The sequence below is a fragment of the Gouania willdenowi genome, chromosome 8, assembly GCF_900634775.1.
Source record: "Gouania willdenowi chromosome 8, fGouWil2.1, whole genome shotgun sequence".
NCBI classification, from domain to species: Eukaryota; Metazoa; Chordata; class Actinopteri; order Blenniiformes; family Gobiesocidae; genus Gouania; species Gouania willdenowi.
This window is the reverse complement of record NC_041051.1, coordinates 12,997,176-13,023,042: the sequence shown is the minus strand read 5'-3', so window position 1 is coordinate 13,023,042 and position 25,867 is coordinate 12,997,176. Positions and strand designations below refer to the sequence as shown.

The 25,867-nt window shown below is 37.0% G+C and overlaps 1 protein-coding gene across 2 annotated transcripts in view; it reads right to left on the bottom strand.

The window, feature by feature from the left end:
- Nucleotides 1-25,867, bottom strand: part of LOC114467874 (mitochondrial import inner membrane translocase subunit tim16-like) — a 130,754-nt gene that overhangs the window by 20,906 nt on the left and 83,981 nt on the right. The window lies entirely within an intron of this gene.

The following is a 25,867-nucleotide window of genomic DNA, read 5'->3' as shown; positions in this document are numbered from 1 at the left end:
TGATCTTTATTAGAACATGAACTGAAAATAAAAGGGTCAGTATTGGTTCAACACCAGGTGGGAGATGACCAGAAATTATAAAAACTATAGAAATAAATCTATTCAGAAGGCACTAAATACTGTATAATTCCACTTATTTACAAAATGAAATTCTTTAAAATGTGTGTTATCACACATTCATTCCATTATTATGCTCTATAGTTGTTTTATTCTAAACATTCTGAGCAAAAAGTTGTAATCAGACAAAGGGGATACATGGATTCAAGGGGATACTTTGAGCACCGCTGATTTAAACAATGACCTTTAGGTTTTAATAACTTACTTGGGAGAGTTATACAAGTTCAATAAACAAAATAAACCCCAGGTGTTTAATCACTGCCATTAGAACAGTAATATCACCAAAAACAGTGACCTCAGTCTTCAGAGCAATCAAACTCAATGATAATATCACTGTCATCATCATCATCATTATAATTATTGTTCGCTTGTAGAGACTTTGTTCGTCGAAACATCTCCCTCATGTTTCCTTCCTCTCTCCCAGACTTCTCTTCTAATAAAAACTATCAAATAGACGAGTTTTTACAGAAACAGTCACTCACTCACTGCCACACTTACACAGACTGTGAGCATCATTTCACCCACCTCCAAACCCATTCATGTATTCACGTTAATGCAAGGCTAAGCAGGAGATGCAAACTAACTACCATACATACTGCAGCTTTAAAGCAGCAGTACGTAAGCGTATTGATTGTAATTCAAAGTGTTCTGAGTGGACACTGTCATTTTTCAGCTTTTCTTGGCCCTTTATAAGACCTTAGGAAATCCAGGCGTGTGACACGACTTTTCAGCCAATCAGAGAACTTTTTACAAACAGAGTGCTCCATGAGCTGTTCTGGGGCATTACTATTGACCGTAACGATTTGTCAACATAATCAATAACGTCGACTACAAAAAATTCGTCGACGCAGATTTTATAGCGACGCCGCCTCGTTTAATCTTGTAAACAAAGGATAAAAACTGGCATGCAACCACTTCCTGGTGCAGGTTCTTACATGAACTGCAGGGGGCAGTACCACTCCCACCTGACTGTTTAAATGCTGGAAAATGAAAAATACAAGCGAGGAAGAATGGCAGACCAAACTGTTGAAGAAGCCCAAAAGCTTTGACCTGAAGCTTCCAAAGTGTGGGAACATTTCAGCGTAGAGAAAGCAGCAAAATAAATTAGATGTAAACTATGTGAGGAACAACTGGCTTTCCATGGTAAGCGCAAGCACCCCGCAGCATGTGTTCCACGTTCTTCATGTACAGTGGAAAGGTCATATCATACGTCATGTTGATATCTCAAGAATCTTTCATTTTAATCACATGCAGATTTGTTCGTTAGCCGACAAACTATGATTGAAATAGCTATTACGTTTGTTTTACACTTATCTGTCAGAAAACTACGGAAGAAGCTTGCTAAGTTAGCAAAAACTAGTTCAGTTACGTTTATGTAAACCTAAGTGAAGCTTATCAAAGGTGGAGAGAACAGACAAAATTAATTTATAGTCTGAGATCAGCTTGCTGTGGGGGAGGAGCTCTCATCAGCAGAAGCCACTGCTCAGGCCAGTGACGACAGAATGATGCGTGCATTAATGTCAGATTCTCTAAAACATTAGAAAACTCTCCAATAACACAAGATAAAGTCCCAACATTTGTCAGTCGTCTATAATGAGAAAAAAGGCGCTAAGAGTTTGTTTCTATCCAAGTCTCACAATTCTACATACTGCAGCTTTAATGGGCGACCTGCTCTACCCTACGTATGTGAATCAGTGCAAAATGTCCTGTAATTATGCAACAGAGCACGAGTGCATTATTTTGTCGGCGCATGTGTGTACATGTTACTGGTTTGTGTTTACCTGACTTTTACCGCCAAAGCTCAATGACTGTTAATGCACCATACATACATCAAATGTCAATGGAAATGCATAACTTGGAAAACCAAATGCATTTCATCCCAAGTTATTTTAGATGAGGTGTACGTGTCTGAAAATGGAGTTCGGCTAAACATAGTAGATAAGTTGCTACCACCTGTGTTTATGTTGTTGTTGCATTTATAAAACGAATCCTTTAGAAATACCACATAGATTCTACTGATAATTAGAGCTACTTTTTACTTTAACACATTTTTTAAGGGTTGTCGAGGAATGATTTCTTTCTTTAGCAATTTTATTATTAATGATTATATTTACCTCATCATCTGCAACTGTGTCAAGCCGTGCCCTGTTCTTTTACCACAGCCATGTTTGGTTAGGCCGACTTTGTGTTTCCATGTCCTAATTGGTCTGCAGAGAGACTCTAAACACCTCTGTTCCCACAGTATCCTCTTAGCCAGTCTATTTCCCCCCCCCCATCTTTATGCACTACCAAGCTTCCAGCTTGAGATCACAATCCCAATTATTTTTTTCTAACTGCCATTACTAATTCTGAGCTCTAGGTTTTCTCACAGAAATGTCAGAGCAGGTCGAGCAGCTACGTACATGTGAGAGTGGAGCTTTATCACTGATCACAGTCCCTGTTTACTCATGTTTTTATGCTCTGCCTCACCACCAGCCCATTTTCCCACACAGGAAAACACATGCATGCATGCATGTGCATATTTACACACAAACAGGAACACTGGAGTTAGGCCTCCTGATGAATGTGTATGATCTATAACGACAACATGTAGGTACACCCGCACAGGGTTAAGTGAGGCATTTGCCTGTAAGCCAAATCCTGTGGGATAATTACGAGTGAAAAGGAACACTATTGCGCCATTAATTCAAGGAAATCTGTAAAGAGAGAATGCGTGTAGAACAGAAAACAGCCTGACCTGCTTTCTAGACATAGTCAGGGTTACGAAATGCAGAAAGCTTTCCTAGTGTCGAGCCGATCTAAAGTTTCATTTTTGGAGTTCACACACAATATAAAACATAGACAGCAGACATCCTGTCTCAGTTTCCATCACCTCACACTGCTCACAGATGCACACACACACACACACACACACCAACCAAAAATACACAATAAAATTACATTCTGTCTGACAGCAGCCTTCAGCAACAGCAGATTAAAAATGATATGATATACGTCATATAGCTGTGTGTGTTGTGTGTATATAAATAAATCTATTCAGGAGCCACCTAATCAGTGTTTTTCAACCTTGGGGTCATCTGGAGTTTAAATGGGGTTGCCCGAATTTTCTGAAAAAATTAAATATATTTTTTAAATTTAGTAATTATTTTCTTTCTTTCTTTTTTTTTTTTTTTTTTTTTTTTTAAATATATAGTTCAACAAAAAATGCACTAATAAAACAAACAAAAAAAACATATATCTGAGCTCAAACATGATTAAAATGGGGTCACGATCCAAAAAATGTTGGGAACAACTGCACTAAATACTGTTTCTTTACAACATGAGATCACTTAAAATGTGTGTATTCACCTGTTCATTCCATCATTATGCTCTATATTTGTTTTTAAATAGTTCTCTACGCATAATGTTGTAGTCAGACAAAGGGGGAACTTGGATTCCGAAATAAAAAGAAAGGGGGTACTTGAGCCAAAGAAGTTTGAGATCTGTTTACAGTTATTATTATTATCAGAAATCTAATAGTATATCTCAACAAAATGTTCAACATAAGACAATAGCTCCATTCACAGTTATAGATCACAAACTACATGTGCCGTACCCTTTAGTACATATATACATGTCCATTCCTGCTGATAGCAACGGGCAATACATTGTAATAGTGAATAGGAAGAGCTAATAAAACTAGTCCCTGGTTGTATGGGGGTTATGGGTTGAGCTATATCATCTCTGTTTGGATCAGTATCAATCAAAGGGACCTTTCTCTGTCATATGAGATCATGGCCTTTCACGAGGCCAGACTTATGGTTAAAAACTCAGCAGCGGAATAAGATCCAGATGACAGGTAGGAGCTCGAAAGCAAGCAAATGAAAAAGAAAAAGGCCTTTGAGCAACACAAAACCCAAACAAAACAGATGGTGGGCTAAAAATCACAGTTAAGAGTGTTCTTTGTGGAAACACATTAAGTCTGTACATCCCCAGAGGATCCATCCGTTGATACACGTACACACTGAAAATGGTCGACAACATGATTCAAGTCAGTCTTTTGCTTCTGATTTTTTTTTTTTACATCCCCAAACTTTGGTATTGCCGATCCATTGTCTCAACATTAGGAAACAATAAACTATTAAAATTCAGATGAAATTGTCCACGTTACACAGCACAGTGTTGGCTAGACAAAAGAGAATGAAGCTAACTCAGCTAGCTTAAAAGTAAACGCTTTGGTTGACTTTGTACACTTCATCCTGGGGTAACAAACATTAAACATATATAACATCTAGTAAGTTTAGTTAATAAATTGGGACCAAAGTTTTTCTTTTAATGTTAAGAAAGTATTTTGATATAGGCTAATGCTAATAGCTAGCTAACACGGTTTGGTTGACACCGTAGCATCTCAGTTGATTTTGGGTTCTAAATCTTTCGGTATGAGCAGTAGGTAGCCCTGTCAGGTTCTTCCAATGTGTAGACGTTATTTAATCTTTATCACACATGATAAACTTCATTTTTAAAAAGATTTCTGATATCTCTGAGCGGTAATCTCCTCACATAAGCATAAAAACTAAAATATGTGTTTTCATTAGCCCTGATTTAGAATAACAGCCTGTTACAACATGCCAACAAATGGTTTCCTTCGTACTGTTACTTAACATTGTGTTGGGAAAGTTCAACTGTCATTAAATACTTTCATATTTTTATTATCAGGAAGTAATAAAGGAATCAGTGCAACAGATTATAAATCAAATCATCTGACAGCCGTGGTTACAGAAGTGGGCTTGTAAGCACTGTGGGCCATCACTGTAGGACCTTGAGCAAGTCCTCTAAACCTAATCGCTTACAGGACTCTCCTGAAAAATAGATAATTAATCTCAATGAGACTTTCCTGGTTAAATAAAGAACATATTGTAGTGTGATACAAGGTGTCATATTCTTAGTTAGGGAGTTAAACACAGCTAACTGTGCACAAACACCACAGGCTCATTGGGGTTCACATCAGCTCAACAATAGGCAGACTGAAGCGGAATAATCTCTGATATTAAATGAGACTGATAAGAACATAGGACCTGAAAAGCTCTCTCCTGGATGCTAAATCAGGGCTTAGATTTGTGTGCTATTTATAAATGTATAATTAAAAAAAAAAAAAAGTAAACTTTACTATCAATTGGCCATAATTAGGCAGAATCCAGGAAACAATCAAAAACAGTCAACAAATGGCTTGGCCTCTCTTGAAAAACCACACTTCTGAAGCACCACAATCAAGCTGCAACGCTCGAAGTTGCCAAAGACAAGGAAACAAACATGACATTACATTTGACAAATATTGTTACCATTAAAAACCTTCAAATCCACAAGCTATTAAAGCAAACATACAGGCAGTGCAAATGTTTCCTTTAGCAAGACCGGCACCACTTCTTGCACAATAGAAATTCAGCCAATAGGTCACATTTTACTTCATTTTTGGGTGAGATGGACCAATCAACGACTATGATTCACTGCCAACTACATTAGTGTGTTGTGTGCTCGGTTGGGAAGAGAAAAGACACAACAATCAAACCGTAGCCACTCTTCCTGGTTTGGTAAATGTTGGATTGAGGGAGAAAGGGCCTTCTCTCTGTTTAAAGATTGCGGTTTGAATCTCAAAACAGTTTCATGTCGACAAGTGGACAATTAGCGAGTTCTTCCGATTACTTTTGATATCGCAGGAAATTGAGGGCACCTAAAACATTTAGCTCTTACTAACATATTGCTTACCTAAAACGGGGCTGATCAAAACCCGGTGCGGACAAATTCTGTAAAAGTAATAAGTTAAAACGTATCCTTCTTTACAAATTTTTAAAAATTTCTTCAAGGATCAACAAGCGTCTTGGTCCTGTGGCTTAAATGTATTTGGTGACAAAGAAAAGGTGCACACTGTGAGGTATACAGTGGATTTCTTGTGTTTTCTTAAAGGCTGAGATAAATCTCTCCTTGGGGGTGGAGATGAAAACAGGTTCAAATAGAGGATGAGTGCAAGACCCTCAGCAGGTGTTTGAGTCCATATGCTCGGTCAACCTGCTAAGAGGTGAAACCTGCTAAAGGGCAACATACTTTTACCACTGAGTGTATGCCTTGTTTCCTCAGTGTTTAATACATGTGCAGAGAATGGTTGCCTCGGTAGTCAGTTCATTAGAAGGGAATTAGAGTTGAAACAGAGTGCTCCTGAGAAGTGGAGGGCCCAGCTGTGACCAAGCCTGAGCCCCAGCGACCAGGCGCTCAGATGGGCTGCCAGGCTTTCCTCTTCACCCCTGATAACCAGCACCCACACACACACATAGACACACTCATAACTACATGAAACACTGCCAAAGAAAATCAAATAAAGGAGTGAATTCCCTGTTGCCCTCAGGAAAAAAAAAAAAAGAAATGTGCTTTCATCATCCCACTGTCGGAATAACATCACACAACAATAACTACAAACTGAGCAACAAGTCTCTTTTTCGTAGCCCGTTTGGGAGCAAAACAATGAGTCAAAAAATTATTATTATTTGAGCCAAAGACAAAATCTGTGTAAAATGACATCATTTATCTTTTGAAAAACAACTCAATAAACTGTAGCACAAATCAAGCACAATAACAGACGCAAGCACAACTTAGTCAATTGTGGGACTAGGATCAATCAACAGCACAACGTAATACCCAAATACACATATATATTCAGCAGAAAAAACTCTTTAAAAAACAAATATGTCTACTCTCACACATAAGTAACTCACAGCTGTTCAGGTGTGTGGTAAACTGGTCCAGACTGGCTGGGTTGTAAAGCAGTAAGAAACTGATAGGAGACCCTTAACACTGGGTGGGGGGCGGGCATTGTGGATTTTAACTTAATAATGAAATACTTAAGCTAATTTAGGCACAATGAGCACAGAAATAGGAAAACGATTACAGGTTACTAGCAATGTAATACAAGAAGTACAACAGCGTGTGCACGTCTGCACCTGATATCTGTGTGTCTAAGTATCTGACGACTGTGGAGGCCCGGACGAGAAGCGTTCCACGTTAACCTCGGGGTTCAGGCTAGATGACCATTAAATGACCTGTTGTTAAGGGCCTGGGAACCAAACGCACAGCCGTGACTTCCACTGAGTAAAGAGAGGAGTGCAGCGCAGACCTCAGACAGCCATAGTAGTGAAGGTCTAATCACCGACAAACATCTTTGCTGTAAGGTGAAGATGAGCAAACCGCCTTTATAAAGCAGCCTGTTAGAGGACGACACAGGTGAGTTGATGGTGGGCACAAGTTTAATAAAGTTGTAATAAACAGACATATATTTGTAATAATGTGCATGAAATCTGTTTAATCGTAAATGTTGTGTATGAAACTACTCTCTACATTTAAGCAATAAGACCTTTAATATATAAATCATTGACTAACTCTATGATGTATTAAAATTATTACACTATTATGGGAAAAAATATTTTGCCTGCCACATAATGTTATAACAACAACTTTTTACGTTTCGGGATCAGCATCCTGTTACATTATTGACCAGATGTAACAGTTTGGGTTTTATTTTTAAAAAAGAAAAATTAAATTAATATTACATTTTGGGCTCAGCACTTTTGTTACATTATTGACCAGTTATTACATTTTGGGCTCTAACAAGCAACATTTATACATAAATGTAATGAATCAAGCAGTGTAATTGCTATTTGAATAAAAATTAAAAAAAAGAGTTAAATAAACACACTTAGACCTATTAAAATCCAAGTAAATGTTACAATATCATTAAGTACACTATGTATACTAGTTTAGTAAAAAATACACATAACTGGCAGGAAATATACTATATAATTAATTTTTCTAAAGATTGTATTTCAAGGTATAAAACCATTCAAAATGTGTGTTTTTTTTTGTAAATAAATGTACACATATTTTGTTTATTGGTAATACATTAAACATATTATTATATGCTATACACATTTCAACAACAGAAAACTATTAACTGTTCTTCCTTTATGTGTAGAGACGATTAAGACGGTTGACTTTAATGAGAGAAAGTGAGAAATAAATAAGAAGCCCTCCTTTCACCCACACAAAAACAGGTGTCAGGTGTTAAACAAAGCGCCTTTCACTGACTGTCGCTCTCATATATTTTGACTGTGTCGTCTTCAGTGAGCCTGCAGGGTTTATCAGTGCCTGTCGGTGCACAACGACTGACCTCACACGCACACACACACACACGCACACGCCATGATGGATACAACTGTGTCTGCACTTGCTCTCCAGATGCATTCAAAGCTCTCCGTCATCTCACTTATCCTCTTCACTGATCTCTCCTTTATCTCAGGCTGAAATTCCACTCATGCTGGATTAAGAAGGTGTAGCTCTAAAAGGTAGACATTTTCAGAGCTGTAAAATAATCAGAATCAGAATCAGAATCAGAATCATCTTTATTCGCCAAGTGTATGTTGTACACACGAGGAATTTGACTCGGATACGATGCAGGACTATAGGACTCATTCACGCCTATAATTACCTCTTTTGTACAACCAAAAATCACACAATCAATCACACAATCAATCAATTATTTTATTTTACTGACAACAGGTTGAACCCTCCCTTCACTAAATCATGTACTTTAATGACCCAGGCAGGAATAAGACCTCTGAACATAAATAAAACCCTCAAAGAGAAGAGCAGATTTATTAGAAAGGAGATGGTGAAAGGCTGAGGGAGGGAGGAACAGGAGAGAGAAGTGCGAGATAAGGCACATGTTATATTTATGCAGTAAATCACAACGGTTATGTGCAGCTTTGGGTCCGTGTGAGCGCATCGTCCTCATAGGAATGCTTTTAGCTTTATCGTTCAACATCTGGGAGAGTCGTTAGGGAAAGTAGGAGATTGCTACGGAGCACATCGTACCTTTGCTTTGATAGTTTGGGTGAGCTCCAACTGGTACAGGTTGATTCTGATTACATCCCCATCAAAAAAAACTAACAAAAAACACACACGCGCACATTTGTTTTGTGTTTTTTTCTTTCTCTCTGCTTACGTCCTGATCGGAGGTGAAGCTCCTTCCTGCGCATTAACGTAAATATGCACCTCAGTTTGTTCAGCATACGCCTCAAAATAGTTCAATATTCCATGTGATCAATGAACTTTACTATGAAACACATTATGGATTACAAGCACCTTAATTTAAGTGGGAGATTCTCTGTTTTATGCAAAGAAACACACTTTAAAAGCCAAAAGTCAATGCATACCTAACGTTTACAGCACAAATGCAGCATCAGCCGAGCCCCAGGTTGGCATGACAAGATATCTACCTGTCTTTTGTTAACATAGCATTACGCTGACAAGATTAAGCCTTGCAGACAAAGAGATGAGCAGACATCACGAGATGAAAATAAACGGTTATAAGTTAAAGGGTATCTGTAGGGAATTCTAATGTGAAGTAAGGCTGTGCTATTAATCCAAATGTGATTAAGATTTTGATTATTACACCCAGCCAATACAAAAATAACATAATCAAGAAAAAAAAGATTATTATTTATTTTAGTCCTATTTTTTTTAAATTTTAAATGTGTTTTCTTTGCTCAGTAAAACAAACTTCCACGATTTCGGATATCTACAAAGAACAAATCGATTATTAATACAAATGTTGTAGTTGTTTAATCCACGCGCATGCAAGCTCCTCTGTCCCGCCCCTCTCAAAGCTAATGCTAAAGCTAAAGCTAGCCTGCAGGCTAACACAAGGAAAGCTGTTGCTAGTGGTCTTGAAACATGGCAGGAGAAACGCTTGGTAAACAAGTAGCAAGTCAAATGATCTTGTCTGGGAACACTTTGGGTTTGATGATGAAGATCTAGAGCAAAGACACATCACGTGCAAAACAAGTGTTTTGTTTAGTGCAAAAGTGAACATACTTGATTTTAGTGTTTGAAGGATTTTATTTATGTTTAAAAAATATATTTGACATTGTTTTGTACAAAAAATAAATAACTTTAATAACTTTCATTTAAATAATCGTGATTTCAATTAATGACTAAAATGATTTTTTCTATAATCAAGCAGCCCTAATATGGCGCTCTATCCAGAGATCATATATGATAGTAGAGGTTTAGTTAGTTTAGTCTTTAAAGGTCCTTGAGGAGCAGTCAGGATGAGAAAAAATATTTTTATGTTGACCTCAGAATATGCTGCGCTTTTATTTTTATCTTTTTCCAATTTATGTCCATCCCACAGTCGTGTATTTGCACTATTATCCTATGTTGGTATTTATTTTTGGTTCTCACTGTCTGCTATTCTATTGTGTTGCAACAATGCGTAGATTTCCCCTATGGAGATCAACAAAGGTCTATTCCATGTATTTTATTCTATTCTATTGCTTTAGCTGAGCTGCTGGCACCACCTTCTCTTAAGGATGCCAATGCCCTCCTAGACTCGTGCCACAGTAATTCTAATCTCTCCCCTAATCACAATAAGGGTTTCATAAGCATCAGAAGCTCCAACACATCCTTGTGTTGCCCGTAGTAATAAATAAACAATATATATTTTTAAATGTAAAGAAAAGCACGACAAAAGTCTAAATAAATAGGAACATCAAAGAAGGGGTGGGGCTTAATGTAAACACTGCACCTGAAGATATTTTGGTTATACATTTCCAGTACAGGTGCCCTTCAAAGACTCGCACAGGACACATTCCTTTCACCATCTTTAATCAATTCCCTGACCTTCCTTTTTCCAACATCAACACTTTCACATCAGTCCAGTTTCTGGTATCAGCGCAAGATGACACAGTTGACGAAGCTTTTATCACATGCTTGTTATATGTAACCTCTTCTTTTTAACTTGAAGGCTCACTTTCAAGGTGAAGTAGGCATTGTCGGTCTATCTGTGGCAAAACACACAGGCTTCAAGCAGATTATCCCCCAGTAGATAAAAGGCTGGCTCACAGTTAGACAAAAGACGATCATTTTATGAGGAAGATTAAAGAATTGTAAACAAAACAAGAGTTTAATAATACATTTCAAAAAATTCCACGATGGGAGCAAGTTTTTGACTAGCATTTTTAAAGAAAGAAAGTTATTGGACGTTTTTCTCATATTATCTGCAAAAATAAGACTAAGTAAATGTAAATTACCAGTGTCACGGTCTGAGTTTCCCTCCGTGCTGAGATTCTCTCAAAATCTCAGTACGTGACAGCTATGAACTGAGATGTATCCGTGCTGGATTATACTGATTTAAAAAAATAAAGTTACATTAGGTTAACAGTTATTTACTGCAATGTATATTACAATCATGTAAATTATTTATTTTCGTATGGAGTTTTATTATAATCATGTTTTTTCCAACATGTGCTTTATTTTTATCCAAACATAATACAAGTAATAATAAAAAAAACTGCTTTGAATAAATTACAAAACAATGTTTTTTTTAATACAAACTCAATACATGTAATAATAAAAAACCGCATAGAATACATTATAAAACATATTTCTCCTGCCTCGTATATTGAGCAGTTGCACATTTTTCCCCAAGAAAAGGAGCCATTCAGCACTCGTCAAATAACATTAGCTTTGAAATTATATTTTTAATCTCAGCACGGTGGAAGTAGAAAAAAGCTAAGTGGAAGTAGAATAAATTCATTTTCCGGTAGTGCGCATGCTCATAATCGATCTTAGCACAAGGTAAACTCAGACCGTGACACCGGTAACTCACAAAGTAAAACTGCAAACATGATTAAACTTGACTCAAACAAACAGACATGAAGTCAACTATAGCGGAATTGAACAGAAAGCGTGTAATCAGCTTAACCATTTTGATTTTACTTATAAACAACTCATCTGCAAACACAAGCTCTCCTCATGTGACCTGTGCTGCACGACTGAAGTTTCCGTTACACAGGAGTACTTGCCATAGCAAACATACAGCACTGAACCACAGGCCTGCTGCTGTTGCTACTCTACGCCTGACATGTCAACATGAAGAGAGAAAACTAGGTAAATGGAAGGACAATGAGCTCAGGGAGAAAGGTTGGGGATGTTTGGGAGGTTTTATGTGTAACAGAATACTCAATGAATGCTGCAGAACATTTAACTTTACGCAAAAAAAAAAAAAAAAGACACTAATGCTCAACCACTTATGATGGCTGTCAACACAATACTACCTAGAGTGCATATAGTTTTTGGCCAGATGAGGTAAAAAAAAAACCTACTTCATTTGGCATTCACAGGTTAACGTAATCTATAATAATAACAGAGGTGGGGACAAGTCACTGTTTCTCAAGTCATGTCTCTAAAGTCCTCAACTTTAATTTACAAGTCTTAACAAGTCATGAGTACATAGTGTACCACACATTTCACAACAAATTTACTTGAACAGAGTACATATTTGTCTAATAATAGTAACACAATCTGAAATATGTTTTTATGAACAAATCAATCCAACATCTTTAAATAAAATTTCCATAGTTCCTCTGTAAATCAAACAAACAATAATCATACTGGGAAGTAGAATGAGGTATAATCTTTCCAAATCAATTATTAATCACGGTATATTCTTTAAATCAAATAGATATCACTCTTGGAATCATTTTATCTCTCAGCCCAGATTAATGTTTTCAACTGCTTCCTGATTGGATATCAGCTTGTTTCAAGGTACATCTGTCAATCAAAGTCTTGTTTGCCTTTGGATGGTAGAGTGCTGTCCCACAGGAGTTTTGATCATTAATAATAACTGCATTTCATAAAATATTTTGTCATGGAAGGGTAGGAAGTCAAGTCAAGGAGTCAATAGTTCTAAGTTTGAGTGAAGTCACGAGTCATAGACCCTGCATGGCCACGCAGGCTCGGTGCAAATCAACCGGAGAACTGCATTGTACTAGCATTGGCACGCGATTCAAACACTTTCCTTTTCGTATAAAAACAACACAATGCCATCGTGTTGCGTTGTTGATTGCACAAATAGGAGTATCAACAATCCAGGACTTAAATTTTACAACATACCAGCTGGTGGACACCCTTTTCAGAAGAATAGACAAGACTTATGGTTCAATTCAATTCAACTTTAATTGTATAATGCAATGTACAACAAAGTCATTTCAATGCGCTTATCAAAATATAAAATTCATAATAAGAAAGAAAAAACCCAACAATGTTGCATGCTTTTAAACAGAGGCGGATAGCTGACGTATCTGACACACGCACGCACATGCACGGATGTAAAGTAAAAATCAGCTGGTTTATTGTAGAAATAAGCAGCATAAAGTTGCTACATAACCACGTTAAGTTTGTTCAGAAGCGATCGTGTCAACGTAATTGCTGCTGAGGCGATGGTGCACAGGGAGTGGACGGAGCGCTATCTCAGTCTGGATCCAGTAAAGAGTGACCATAAAAATCTGTAAATAGACTGCTTTGCAGACGTGGGACAGTGAGGAGGAAACTTAATGTAGAGATGGAAACTCATCTGTTGAAACTGATCAGAATACACGGAAACACACGGAAACCTTCGATTACAGGAGTACAGCAGCCAGCCTACCTGCCCGTTCATAACAAGTAGTTATAAGCATCTAGAGACATGTATGCTTTTAGGTTTTCTTTTGTACTGTATATACACTGGGTTTTTCTATCAGATATGTATAAATGTCTGGCCAGTGAACATCGGGTCAAGAGCGCACATCAGATGACCACTTGTTTTCGGGAATGCTGCATGGGTCCCGCAATCGTTCACCTGTACTTAAAGTGAGTTTCCTTAAATAAGCGGCCACGTCTTCAGGTGACAAGCTTTCTACATACTTAGAACTACTTTCGAGCCGTAGCAGCGGTTCATTCATTGGCATTTTTCAATTTTTCAAGCGTCAACATATGTAAACAACATGGTTTCTGCACCGAGTATACGCGCGCACGTCAGTCAAAGATGAGGGTGAAGTCCTTCGTGATTTTGTCCAGTCGAGTGTAAAGTCATCAAATTTGTGACTCGATTCCAAGTCCAAGTCACACCTCTGAATAATAAGCATCAATGTTGACAGGTAACAATCAAAAATTCTACTTTTTATTAAATCTCTGTCCTTGGTGAACAGATAAACATGTTTTCATTATTTTTTTTTGTTCCAAGGACCAGGCGTCCCTAGAATACAAGACAGAGTGTTAGGAGCTAATCTAGTAATCCATAGATAACTTTAATCTATTAAAAAAAACAACTACATATAGTTCTTAAACATGTCTGAGTATTCCCACAATAAAAGGGAGAACATGCAACCTCACACATATTGAAAGGCCATTTCGGTTCCACAGGACCTTCTCCTACTCAAGAAAAATCACTAACCTCAGTTTCCTCATGCCACTCAAATGTTCAGCACTTTAATTTTGTGCCGTTTATGTAAAAGGTGTGAAACACATGTTAAATAAGACTCAAAGAGCCAAATTGGTTAAACCTTAAAACAAGAGAACAAAACAAAACAAAGCACAAACAATGAATTATTATGAGGTTTAAAGTCCAAATTAATATAAATCTTTAAATGGTTCATAGAATAGCTTTAGAAATTCTACATATCAGTGACAAAAAGAGACTTTTTAGTCTTTTACCAAATGGACTGTCTTAATCTTTCCTTAAAGATCCCTCAACCCAAGCAACAAGTACAAATATTTTACTTTTACCAGAGGAGAAAACCAATAACTAGTTATAGTATAGCTTCATTTCAAATACTTGGAAGGCTTAGACCTTAGAAACCATACGGATAACTGGATGAGAAAGTCTGTTTTCACAATGGCTTCTTCACTACTCTCAACAGTAAAATGGACTTTAATTGTTTGTCCAGCCCTGAGACATGAATGGAACAGCTGTGCTAGCTCCCTAATGAGAAGAGCCAGCATGGAGATGAGTAAACCTGCAGTGTATAGTCTGACCGCTAAAGGTCTCTGTGTGTTTTCTGTCTCCTCTGCAAGAAACAAACACCTAATGCAACCAAGAAGACTTTATTGTGCAGATTCCTGTGGTCTTTTACTTGAGGTTTTTTTTTTTTTCATATTTCAGTCACGACAAGCTCCAACTCAGCCCCCCAGCTAACCTAAATGAAGACAATGAACAAAGGGGGAAATAACAGGGATCTAAAAATAAATAACTTTAATAATGTAAAACCAAAAAGTCAGTAAACAAATGGCTAACAGAAGCATGCGTTTCTTACATTATTAAATTCTGTCTCTGCTCACAAACAATAAATGGTTCGCTAAGTTGTCCGATCCTCACAGCGTGAATGGAAAATAAAGACCCACTGTGGGACTGATTAAACAGAAATTACCTGCAGGGACGTCAATAAAATAATATTTGTAGAAAGAGTTCCTCTAAAGGCGACAGCTTTATGAGACACAGATTGCTTTGCAAAGGGTAAAGTTTGGTAGAGAGCCGACTCGAGATGGGAAGTGTCAACATTTCACTTTTATCTGTGCCAGTCCACTCGATGTTAGCATTAAATATTTGCTCACACACAAACACGGACAACTTCTGCTTTGAGCTGACTGATTGAAAAACTCTGTTGACCATATTTCTCAGTCACGTTCAGGTTTCCATAGCAGCCCCTAATCAACCATGCATGCTCTGAGGTTCTCCCTCTCCATTCCCAGGTCTCTCACTCTCTCCGACCCTCTCCCTTCCCATTGAGAGTTTTCCGAGCTACTGGGCGCTAAGGCTCTGGTGGAAAAAGTGCAACCTCGAAAGGCGGCCCACACATGCTGCCGTCAGAGTGTGTTTATGTGCGACCAGGAGACGTGTCGCTGTAGACGGAGGGCAATAGCATGCACCAAACATGAATGAACACAGATGTCAGCACGTATAGCAAACACAAACAAGGGGCATTCTTACCCCCGCCTCTAAAAGGAAGGTCGAGGCAGAAACGAGCAGGGGCTGAGTCATCGGTTTGTTAGAAAATAAAGTCTTAGGAAAATTCCCCTCGTCCAAATGAAAAAGCAGCGCATGCGCTTAAAATAAGTGTAACATACGACTAATCCTGTGCATGCCTACACAGGTTGTGTATTACCGTAATGTGAGAAAGAGCCAAACACGATTCATCACTTAGTAAGATATTTGTTGCATTTATGGGTGTGGATAAGATTAAGAAAATATGGCTTTAATGCACCAATGAAGTTCGCATCAGCATCAAAATAAAATAACTTGGACTAATCAGATAAACGTAATAACCCAAAAAAATTACATACCCTTCACCAGGGTTGGGGTCAATAATTTTTTTCAGTCACAATTACGTTTTCAACTATCCATGACCAATTACAATTCAATTACAATTACAGTTACCAGCATTTTTCCAAATTACAATATTTTTTTTGTTCTCAGAAAGTCAATTACAATTACTAAAGTTCAATTACATTTAATCACAATTACTGAGCCTGAAACAAATAACTTATCAAAAGTTCACCTTTCGCTAGTGTTAGCTTTCTGTTAGCATCTCTTGTGATAACGGGTCCTAAAACAGCTGTAAAATACACTAAAAACTAATATATCATCTAATTTCTTTCCTATCTATTTGTTTCCTTGCTAGGCTTCCTAATCAATGATAATATAGGTTTTAATATTCATGGCGTGGACAACTGAGCCTTTTTTGGTGTCAGTATACCCCTAGATTTCAAGATTTTTTAAATGGTAAAATGTGACAAAGCTTGATTTGAAACATATTTTAATAATTGTTAACTACATACTGTATGTGCAGAACTGTACATAGAACTGTAAAAAAATTTTTTTGTTAAATCATAACTGATAATTGTTATAGTTTTCATCCCAATTGCAACTACAACATTAATTATCTAAACCCAATTACAATTTCATTACAATTACAACAGCAACACATTTTTTTAAATTACAATTATAACTACACCATAATTGTAATCAATTATGAAATTACACGATTACAATTATAAATCACACCAACCCTGCCCGTCACACATTTCTGTCAACGATTAGACCTTCGGACAACGTGTGTACATAAACGTAAAGAGTTATTCTCAAACAATCCCGATGCTGTTTTTCATTCCAACAACATGACGATGACTTGGCACATTTCCTATGGCAAGCATCAGCAGTTGGAAACTGTCCTGATGAAGAACGTTTTGCGCCCAGACGAGATGGCAGCGAATCCCTGCACTTTTCTCCATCATGGTCTATAACTGCAGAGGAAAGTCAGGGATCAGTTTGGTGGGGGAAACTAACCTACGCTGAGGTTTTAACATGTTTCTGTAAAGCCTGCACTGCAGCCCAGCATGTTCAAACAGCCTTTTATAACAAGTGCGGATGTAGAATACGTTTCTCAAAGTGAGAAACTGCGTTTACCCGGTAAATTATATGAAATTTATGCTAACTAGGGCTGGGCAAAAATCGATTTAATTGATGTATTGAATTTGTAAATGAAACCAATTTTAATTTTGTAAATTTGAGGGTTTTTTTTTGTTTTTTTCCACCACAATTTTTTCAGACTTTTTAGCGTTCCGTCCTTGTGGGTAACCGTAGCGCGATGTGAGCCAGTCCCCTCTTTGTTTGCATGTGTTTACCCTTTGAGTAGGCTATATGTGTGTTACAGGCATGTTTAATTTTTTATTCGCACTATGCTGAAATGCTAAGGGAAGAGTTTATTATTTTTTTTAAATTGTAATGTTATATGTAATAAAATATGTAGTTATCTGATTTCTTAATCAGAATATTGAAGCTACTGTGAAGTTGCTGTTGCACTTTAACTTAACTTAAGCTTCATTTACCTCATTTACTTTTTATTGTGGGATTGTTCTATGCATTTTAGCTCTTGAGGACAATCACAGCAATAAAGTTGCACTTTTGACAATATATCTGATGTCATTTTTAACTGCATTGAAAAAAATAATAATCGAAAATCGAATCGAAACTCAAAATTTTCTTTAAAAAAATCAGACATTTTTTTTAGGCAGAACTGCCCAGCCCTAATGCTAACCTACAGTATATAATCTGATTACTCCAGAAATCAGATTAGATGTTTAACGTGCATGTAAACTTGGTCAATGGTAGTTCCACATTGGTCTTTTTCCATTAGCTACCACTGCTTGATTCTGACTAGAGGTGTCTCAATCCGATATTGATTTCGGATCTTGGTCCTATATCAGCCAAAAAACGAATATCAGATTTTATGGAACTGCATATTTTTCGGACTATAAGGCGCACTTAAAATCCTTTCATTTTCTTAAAAATCGACAGTGTGCCTTATAATCAGGTGCGCCTTATGTCAAAATGTTTTAGTACAACTTTGGTAAACAATGAAGCTGCACCACTTGATGGATTTTTGGCACTTCAGGGCTACCGTAGTCAGACGCCTCGTAGAGTGATATGTACCTGTACTGTGCTTCAACATACTGAACTGAAAAAGTGAGTGTAATGTTCTATATTTTGTGTGTTAAACCTGAACAATGTCGAGAATTAATGAGTTGAATAAAGTTTGACTTATCTGACTATTTTGTTTCGCTTAATGAGCCTTAATAATAATAATAATAATAATAATAATAATAATAATAATAATAATAATAATAATAATAAACCGGTGCGCCTTATAGTCTGGTGCACCGTATGTATGAAAATAGACCCGGTCATTGATAGTGCACCTTATAATCTGGTGCGCCTTAAAGTCCGAATAATACGGTATGTATGATTTGCGCTGATATCGTGTCGGATCGATATCGGTCAATACTCAATGCTGCAATATCGGTATTGTATGGGAAGTGAAAAAGTTGTATCGGGACATCCCTAATTCTGACCTTCAAAATGTGCTTTAGAAGCAATATCTGGTTTAGGTCTTAAAAAGAAAAGCCTTTTTTCTGTGTTGAGTGACAGTCTAATGAAGAATTTCCACAGTGAAATGTGACTTTGTGGTGAACTGGTGTCATTCCCTTGAGTCTTTTTGTGTTTTCTGTGGGCAACAATGATTGTTTCCCCTTTTATGAACTTCTGATCTCCTGAAAGCCGAGACCCACAAGCATTCTGTGAACAACTAAACAAGGAACACCTCAAACCGAGGCATGCTGATTGAAAATAGATCAATAGATAGGAAGACACCAGCATGTGGTAAGACTTTCCATAGCGTTAGGCATTTGTCAGTGACTGGCCCTTCTCCTGGGAGTAATGGAAAAGCGGTTATTGGTCAGAGGTTAGCGTGCAAACTAAACAATGATAACTTTACCATACACATATTGTATGACGAAATCTGGCATTCATTTCAGAAAGGCTGTATTTAAGAGCTATTTCAGTTTTCAACACATGTGCTTTGAGCGGGACCACAAATGAGAGAAAGGGATTAGTATTCCACAAGATAAATTTGTTTTACATCGAAACCAAAGCTATCATTAGGACCAAACAAAAAGAAAGATCTATAATGGAAAGGAAACGAAGGGCAATCCTGGATCAGAGATTATTTACAGTATCTATTAAATTTAACTATATTCCAAACCATTCCATGATGTTATTCTGTTCGAGCAACCGACCCTAGCCCAAAAAAATGTGCAATGATGCAAATGAACAAAATGATAAGTCTAATGTGACCTTTCTGAGTTTGCATGTTCTCCCTGATCATGCATCAGGCTTCTGGAGGTAGAACAAAAGTTACATTCCTAATGTTTGAAAAATAATAACAATGATGGTGCAAAGATTGATGAAATACTTGAACATGTATTTGTGTATGCAGGAAAGGGGGTGGGAAGAAAATGAATTAAATGTGTCTACAAATGAGCTTGAGTGTAACTTTTACTGCAAACTCACAAGAACACAGCCTGGTCCTGTGGGGCGTCCAGAGTAAAGTCTCCAGCAGGCTGCGAACCGGGCTCGGCACCAAACCAGTGTTTTATTGGTTCCCATGGGCAGCATTCTGTGTTGCCTCACTGTCTTTTACAGAGCTGTGGTTATTAGGGGCTCAATGTGCTGACGTCCCATGAATCGCTGTTACAGCCACTGGACTGTGATTTATATCACTGACCAAACGCCAGGCCTAATATACATGTGTAAGTAGAACACATTAAAGACAAATTGCATGTTTTAAACATTCACCCAAGAAATAGTGAACCACCTTCAGATGAGGTTTAAACCTCATCAGCAGGGGTGCTATAATGAGGTTAGAAAGTGAAACCAATTACCATCTTTTCTGCACAACCGGACGTTGTGTTTTTAATGATGGAAAACCTGGAGTTTCCACTTATTGTTAAAGCTGCTAAGGACAATTTGTATATATATATATATATATATATATATATATCATTTTGGGTTTTTTTTCTTCAAACACTCAGTTCTTGACAATATCTGAAAAGTATCACATTGCATTGTGGGACGTGGAGTCCTGTAAACAAATGCATAAAAGTGTTTCCTCTTCATTCCGACTGTGATTTATTGTGTTTTTTTTTTTTTGCTAAACAAGGAGGACAGTGATACACTTGGCACCAGTTTTCTTTTCCAGTTTGTTCCCGGTATTCCCTGTAATATCGCCTCACTCCATGAGATGATGAAATTTTGGATTCAATTTGGATCCTTCCGTGTAAACCCTAAAATAAACATCCACCATTGTTTTGCCACAACTTTTAGTGAAAGTGAACTTTTAGTCAGTGAAAGCACCATAAATGTTGTCACTTTGTCAGTGTTTTTGGGGGCAAACACAAAAAGTATCACGATAAGAATGAAGTTAAAACAAATATTTGTATATTTTAATTACACTATACAATAAGTAAAATTACATAAAATACAAATAATTCAGCCGCTGACTGATGTTTAGATGTTTAGAAGATTAATGATCAGCAATAATTGAATCGATAATCTTTGATAATCAAAAATCGGTTTGTAATTGAACCAAGTCTTCAATAATCTCTTGAAAAAAACTGTTAGTCACCAGCAGCTTTAACATTAGGGCATGTTTTATATACTTTAAATTTTCTATGAATAACTAAAAAAAGCTTTATTTACCTTCTAGATAAAATAAATTAGTGACTTTTAGGATTACAAAAATGTTTTCTGTGAAATAAAAGTATAGGATGAGTGTAAGTTTGAATGATTTCAAATACAAGCGTTAATTTGATACACTTTTAATATAATAGAAGCGTATATTGGTGGCGTATTGGTGTATTTTTATGAAAAACGACAGGCACTGTTTTGACATTCCATCAGTTCCTTAGGTATGTTCGTGTCCAGAGTAGATGATTGAAAAGTTAAAAAAAAACAAAAAAAAAAACAAAACAATAAAAGCAGCTTTTAGATTTTCTCACTGTCTAACAAACACAAGCTTAATGAATGGGATAAATAATTCTATCATGATACCTGCATGTCCTCATCCCTGCTGTTGCACTTTGTGCACAAATAATTTTATACAGAGTGAAAAAAAAAAAAAAGAAAAGTGGAGAGAAAAGGCACAAGCATCAGCTTATTCAGCAGTAAACATACGAGTAAAGGAATGCTGCAGATTAAAGATTTGTTTTTAAAACTCATTTATCCAAGATGTGTAAAATCTTTCTGCTGAAGTCACCGAGCAGCTCTGGACAAGCGTGAAATAATTTCTCTATTCCCACTCTTTAATTTAATGCCTTACAGATGGGCCTCCACGGTGCGTACTGAATGTGAATTAAACCTCTACAGATGGAGCAACAGGAGTCCAAGGAAAAGTGATTTATGAGCCAAAGGCTGTGTGGAAAATTCTACTGAAAATAAGAGACGAAGAATTCATACACGTGACATAAAAATTAAAGCCAAAACCTCTGAGATAACCAAGGACGGTGGTGGTTTCTTGGGGTCCCAGTAAGGGCCAGATAAATGCTTGAAAAATAAACTGACAAAAATGTACTGCTGTGACCTTTCTGCCATGCATGATGGGTAACACGGCTTTAAATATTCCACGTCTTTATCAATGAGAGCTGAGGGGGGAAAACAGACGTTAAGTCCGTTAAACTGATGCAAGTGTGAAATAAATGTTCAGGGTTCAGAGTGTGACATGGCTAAAAGTATACATCGGAGGTGACGGAGTTCCTGAGAGCTATCGCCTTACTGTACCTTGTTGGGGCCAGCTGACATTGAAATAGGCTCCCAGCTGCCAAGAGGCTGTTTGTCACTTGGTGTTGGGTTGATGGCTTTTTCAGCTTCAGGATGTCTGTCTGTGTAAACGAGGTGACCATACGTGCAGAACTCAGCCGAGACTGATAAAGTGATGTAATGTCTAAGCAGATCTTTGTTGAAGAACAAAGAAATAAACTTTTATATATTCAATCTTTTTTTAGTATATATTCTCATGGTTTTTTTTAAAAAAAACAAGAACATGAGGTCATTTGATGTCTATGGCAGGAGACTATCTGTACATCATATCAGGGGCGGAGCTAGAAGGGTGGCAGAGGTAAAGCACATCAGGTGATTGACTGGTCACTGAATGTCAGGGACAGTGGTGAAGTGGGTTTTCCTGTAATTACTTCCACCAAAGAGGTCATATTTTCACTGGCGTTTATTTATTGGTTTGTTTATCTGTTAGCAGTAATGTTGTGTTCAAGACCACACTATCCGAGACCAAGACTTGCCCGAGACCAGAATGCACCGAGACCAAGACAAGACCAAGACTTCCGGGAGCCGAGACCGAGTCAAGACCAAGACATAAACATTTTTTTTTTAATTAAAAAAAATATATAAATAAATGAAATTATGACAAGGTTCGACAGTTAAATAACATTCTCTCTTTAATTTTAGTTTCTTTTAAATACATTTGATGGAGAAAAAAGGTGCCTGCAAAAAATTTACTAAAATATTAAAACTACTACTGCTACTGATAAATTCACAATTATTCTACATATTTGAAAACAAGATTTTTATGTCAGCTGAAAGTACAGCAAGTGTTTAAAAACATTTCAATAAATGAATAAAACAAACTCCAACCCTGGAACAGTCATGTGACAAATCAATCAACAGTTCTTGTTGAGAAAGATTATTATTATTCTGGATACAGTGGAAACAGAAACTATAAAAAATAGTTATATTGTAGGGAAGATATTATATACAAATATGTAAATGGAGTCTAAAGCCACAAAAAACACCAATTTAAAAAGAAAATAGACTAATATAAGACCTCTTTATAGTTATTTGAGTCATTGCGCGACTTGCGTCAATGACGCGCTGGTGACGACATAATCCAAGATGGCGGCGGCATAGGCATAAACATGCAGACTTTCACACGGACACACACAGACTTATTAAACACACACGGACCTCGGTTAACGGAACAGGCTTTACCGGCCTGCAGGCACTAGGACCCAGAGGCAGAGTAAGTGTGTCCCCGTACTGCATTCACAGGCTGTAATATCCCCAGTTTATCATTCTACCAGTTATTAGAGCTTCTATCTTTACTAAGGAGCAAATGTTTATTCATGGTGATTGTATTCCAGAGTTTTACTGGGATTGACATATATATATCATGTTATTGCGTATTTCCCTCCTGAAAAACATGTCTCTAGTGTTGCTCAGAGTGATTCATGTATTTTTGAGTAATCTTTGTATCTTGCTGTTTTGCTCGAGGGGACGAGGCTCCGCCTGGGGATGAGGCCCCTCCCCCCCCATGTTCTCTTCCTCAGTTCAGCCCACAGCACCCGCCTCTGCAGATTTACCTTTTAATTTACTTATTTTCAATACTTTTGTAAAAAACCATTGGCTTATGTTGTCTGTACTAATTTATGTACGCATTAAAAAAATTAAAAAAAACCCGCTCCCCTTACAATTGGTAAAATTTCAAAACTTTTGTCTCCGTTTCTAATTAAAATAATGAAATTTGACTCTGTTGTGTCAAGTTGGATCCTCAAATCATTCTTTTGAGTTTCATCTGGATTACACATTTCATTTCAGTTTTTTGAAAACTGGGGCTGTCCATATTCACTTTGACCTATGTATCATTATTAACGGGATAGAAATTTCTTCCAAGCCTTCCAAAGACGATATCTGGCTCTTGGCAGAGGTTTGCGCTATCTGAATGCTCTTGTTAGAAATGTGGCAGTAACATACACCTACCAGTAAGTGTTCTTGAGCAAGACAAGTTCATGATAAAGCCCTGCTATAGTGTTTCATAGCTATGTCTGAGTTGGTGTGTAAATGGTGCTAACAGTGTACTTACACATGTAGTTAAAAGCATTACAAGTAAAGTTCAGTCCAAGTATTTGTTTTTATGTGGATTTAGAGGGCTTGACAAAAATTTAATAAATGACTCAAATTTGCTTTAGGTTCACTCGTGTGTTGGACTGATCATGAACTCTTCATTTTTCTTCTTTTTTTTTTTGCCAAAGGTCTTAGTGGTTCCCAACCAGGGTTACGTGTTGTGTACCCTTAGGGGTACATTAGCACCTTGCAGGGGGTTCTTGGAAACATTTATGAACTTTAGTAATTAGTAATTCTACGGACTTTGCGTGGAGAACGATGTAAGATTAAGACTCCTCTCAACTTCACTCTTCTCACTAAAGTTGTAGTGAGTTGTATCTCACAGTTTCAGGGTGATGAACAAGTTGTAGTACTGGTATAAATATGTTCAATTAACAAAAGTTTGGTAGATCTTTTTACAAAATAAAGAGATAATTTCTCACTGAAAATGCCATAAGCTACTTAATTAAATACATTGAATGATAATTCTGAAGACAATGTTTTCTTGTGTACTTACAGATTATTATTCTTATTACCATATTACCATTACTAGTGCAGTGCCTATAGGAAGTACTGTATGTATTGCTATAGAAAAGTTGGAGGTTAAGTAGCTTTTCATGGATGGTTTACATGGGAGCTTTAATTCTTCTTTAATTCAGAATAAAAAATAAATCATCTTTAAACTGACCTTGTACACACTCAATTCCTTATGCAAATTTAATTCTGAATTACACATCCCGAGTTACCATGACCACCTGTCAACTTTGAGCTGTTCTAACTTATCCTGAGTTACCATGACTACCTGCCAACATTAAGCTGTTCTGCAAAGCTGCATTTAAGACAATTTCATGAAATAAATCATGAACAGTACCATTGCAGTCCAAAACAAATCTACCGTTTCACACCCTTGAACGAAACGGTAGCCATGTTGAAAGTCTCAGCTCTGTCTGTCCCTGAACTGCTGAGATATTTGGGCCATAGACAAACAGACAGACAGGAACATTGCTTTATAGATAGATACAGACAGACAGACAGACAGACAGACAGACAGACAGATAAGACAGATAGATAGATAGATAGATAGATAGATAGATAGATAGATAGATAGATAGATAGATAGATAGATAGATAGATAGATAGATAGATAGATAGATAGATAGATAGATAGATAGATAGATAGATAGATAGATAGATAGACAGACAGACAGACAGACAGACAGACAGACAGACAGACAGACAGACAGACAGACAGACAGATAAGACAGACAGATAAGACAGACAGATAAGACAGACAGATAGATAGATAGATAGATAGATAGATAGATAGATAGATAGATAGATAGATAGATAGATAGATAGATAGATAGATAGATAGATAGATAGATAGATAGATAGATAGATAGATAGATAGATAGATAGACAGACAGACAGACAGACAGACAGACAGACAGACAGACAGACAGACAGACAGACAGACAGACAGACAGACAGACAGACAGACAGACAGACAGACAGACAGACAGACAGACAGACAGACAGACAGACAGACAGACAGACAGACAGACAGATAGATAGATAGATAGATAGATAGATAGATAGATAGATAGATAGATAGATAGATAGATA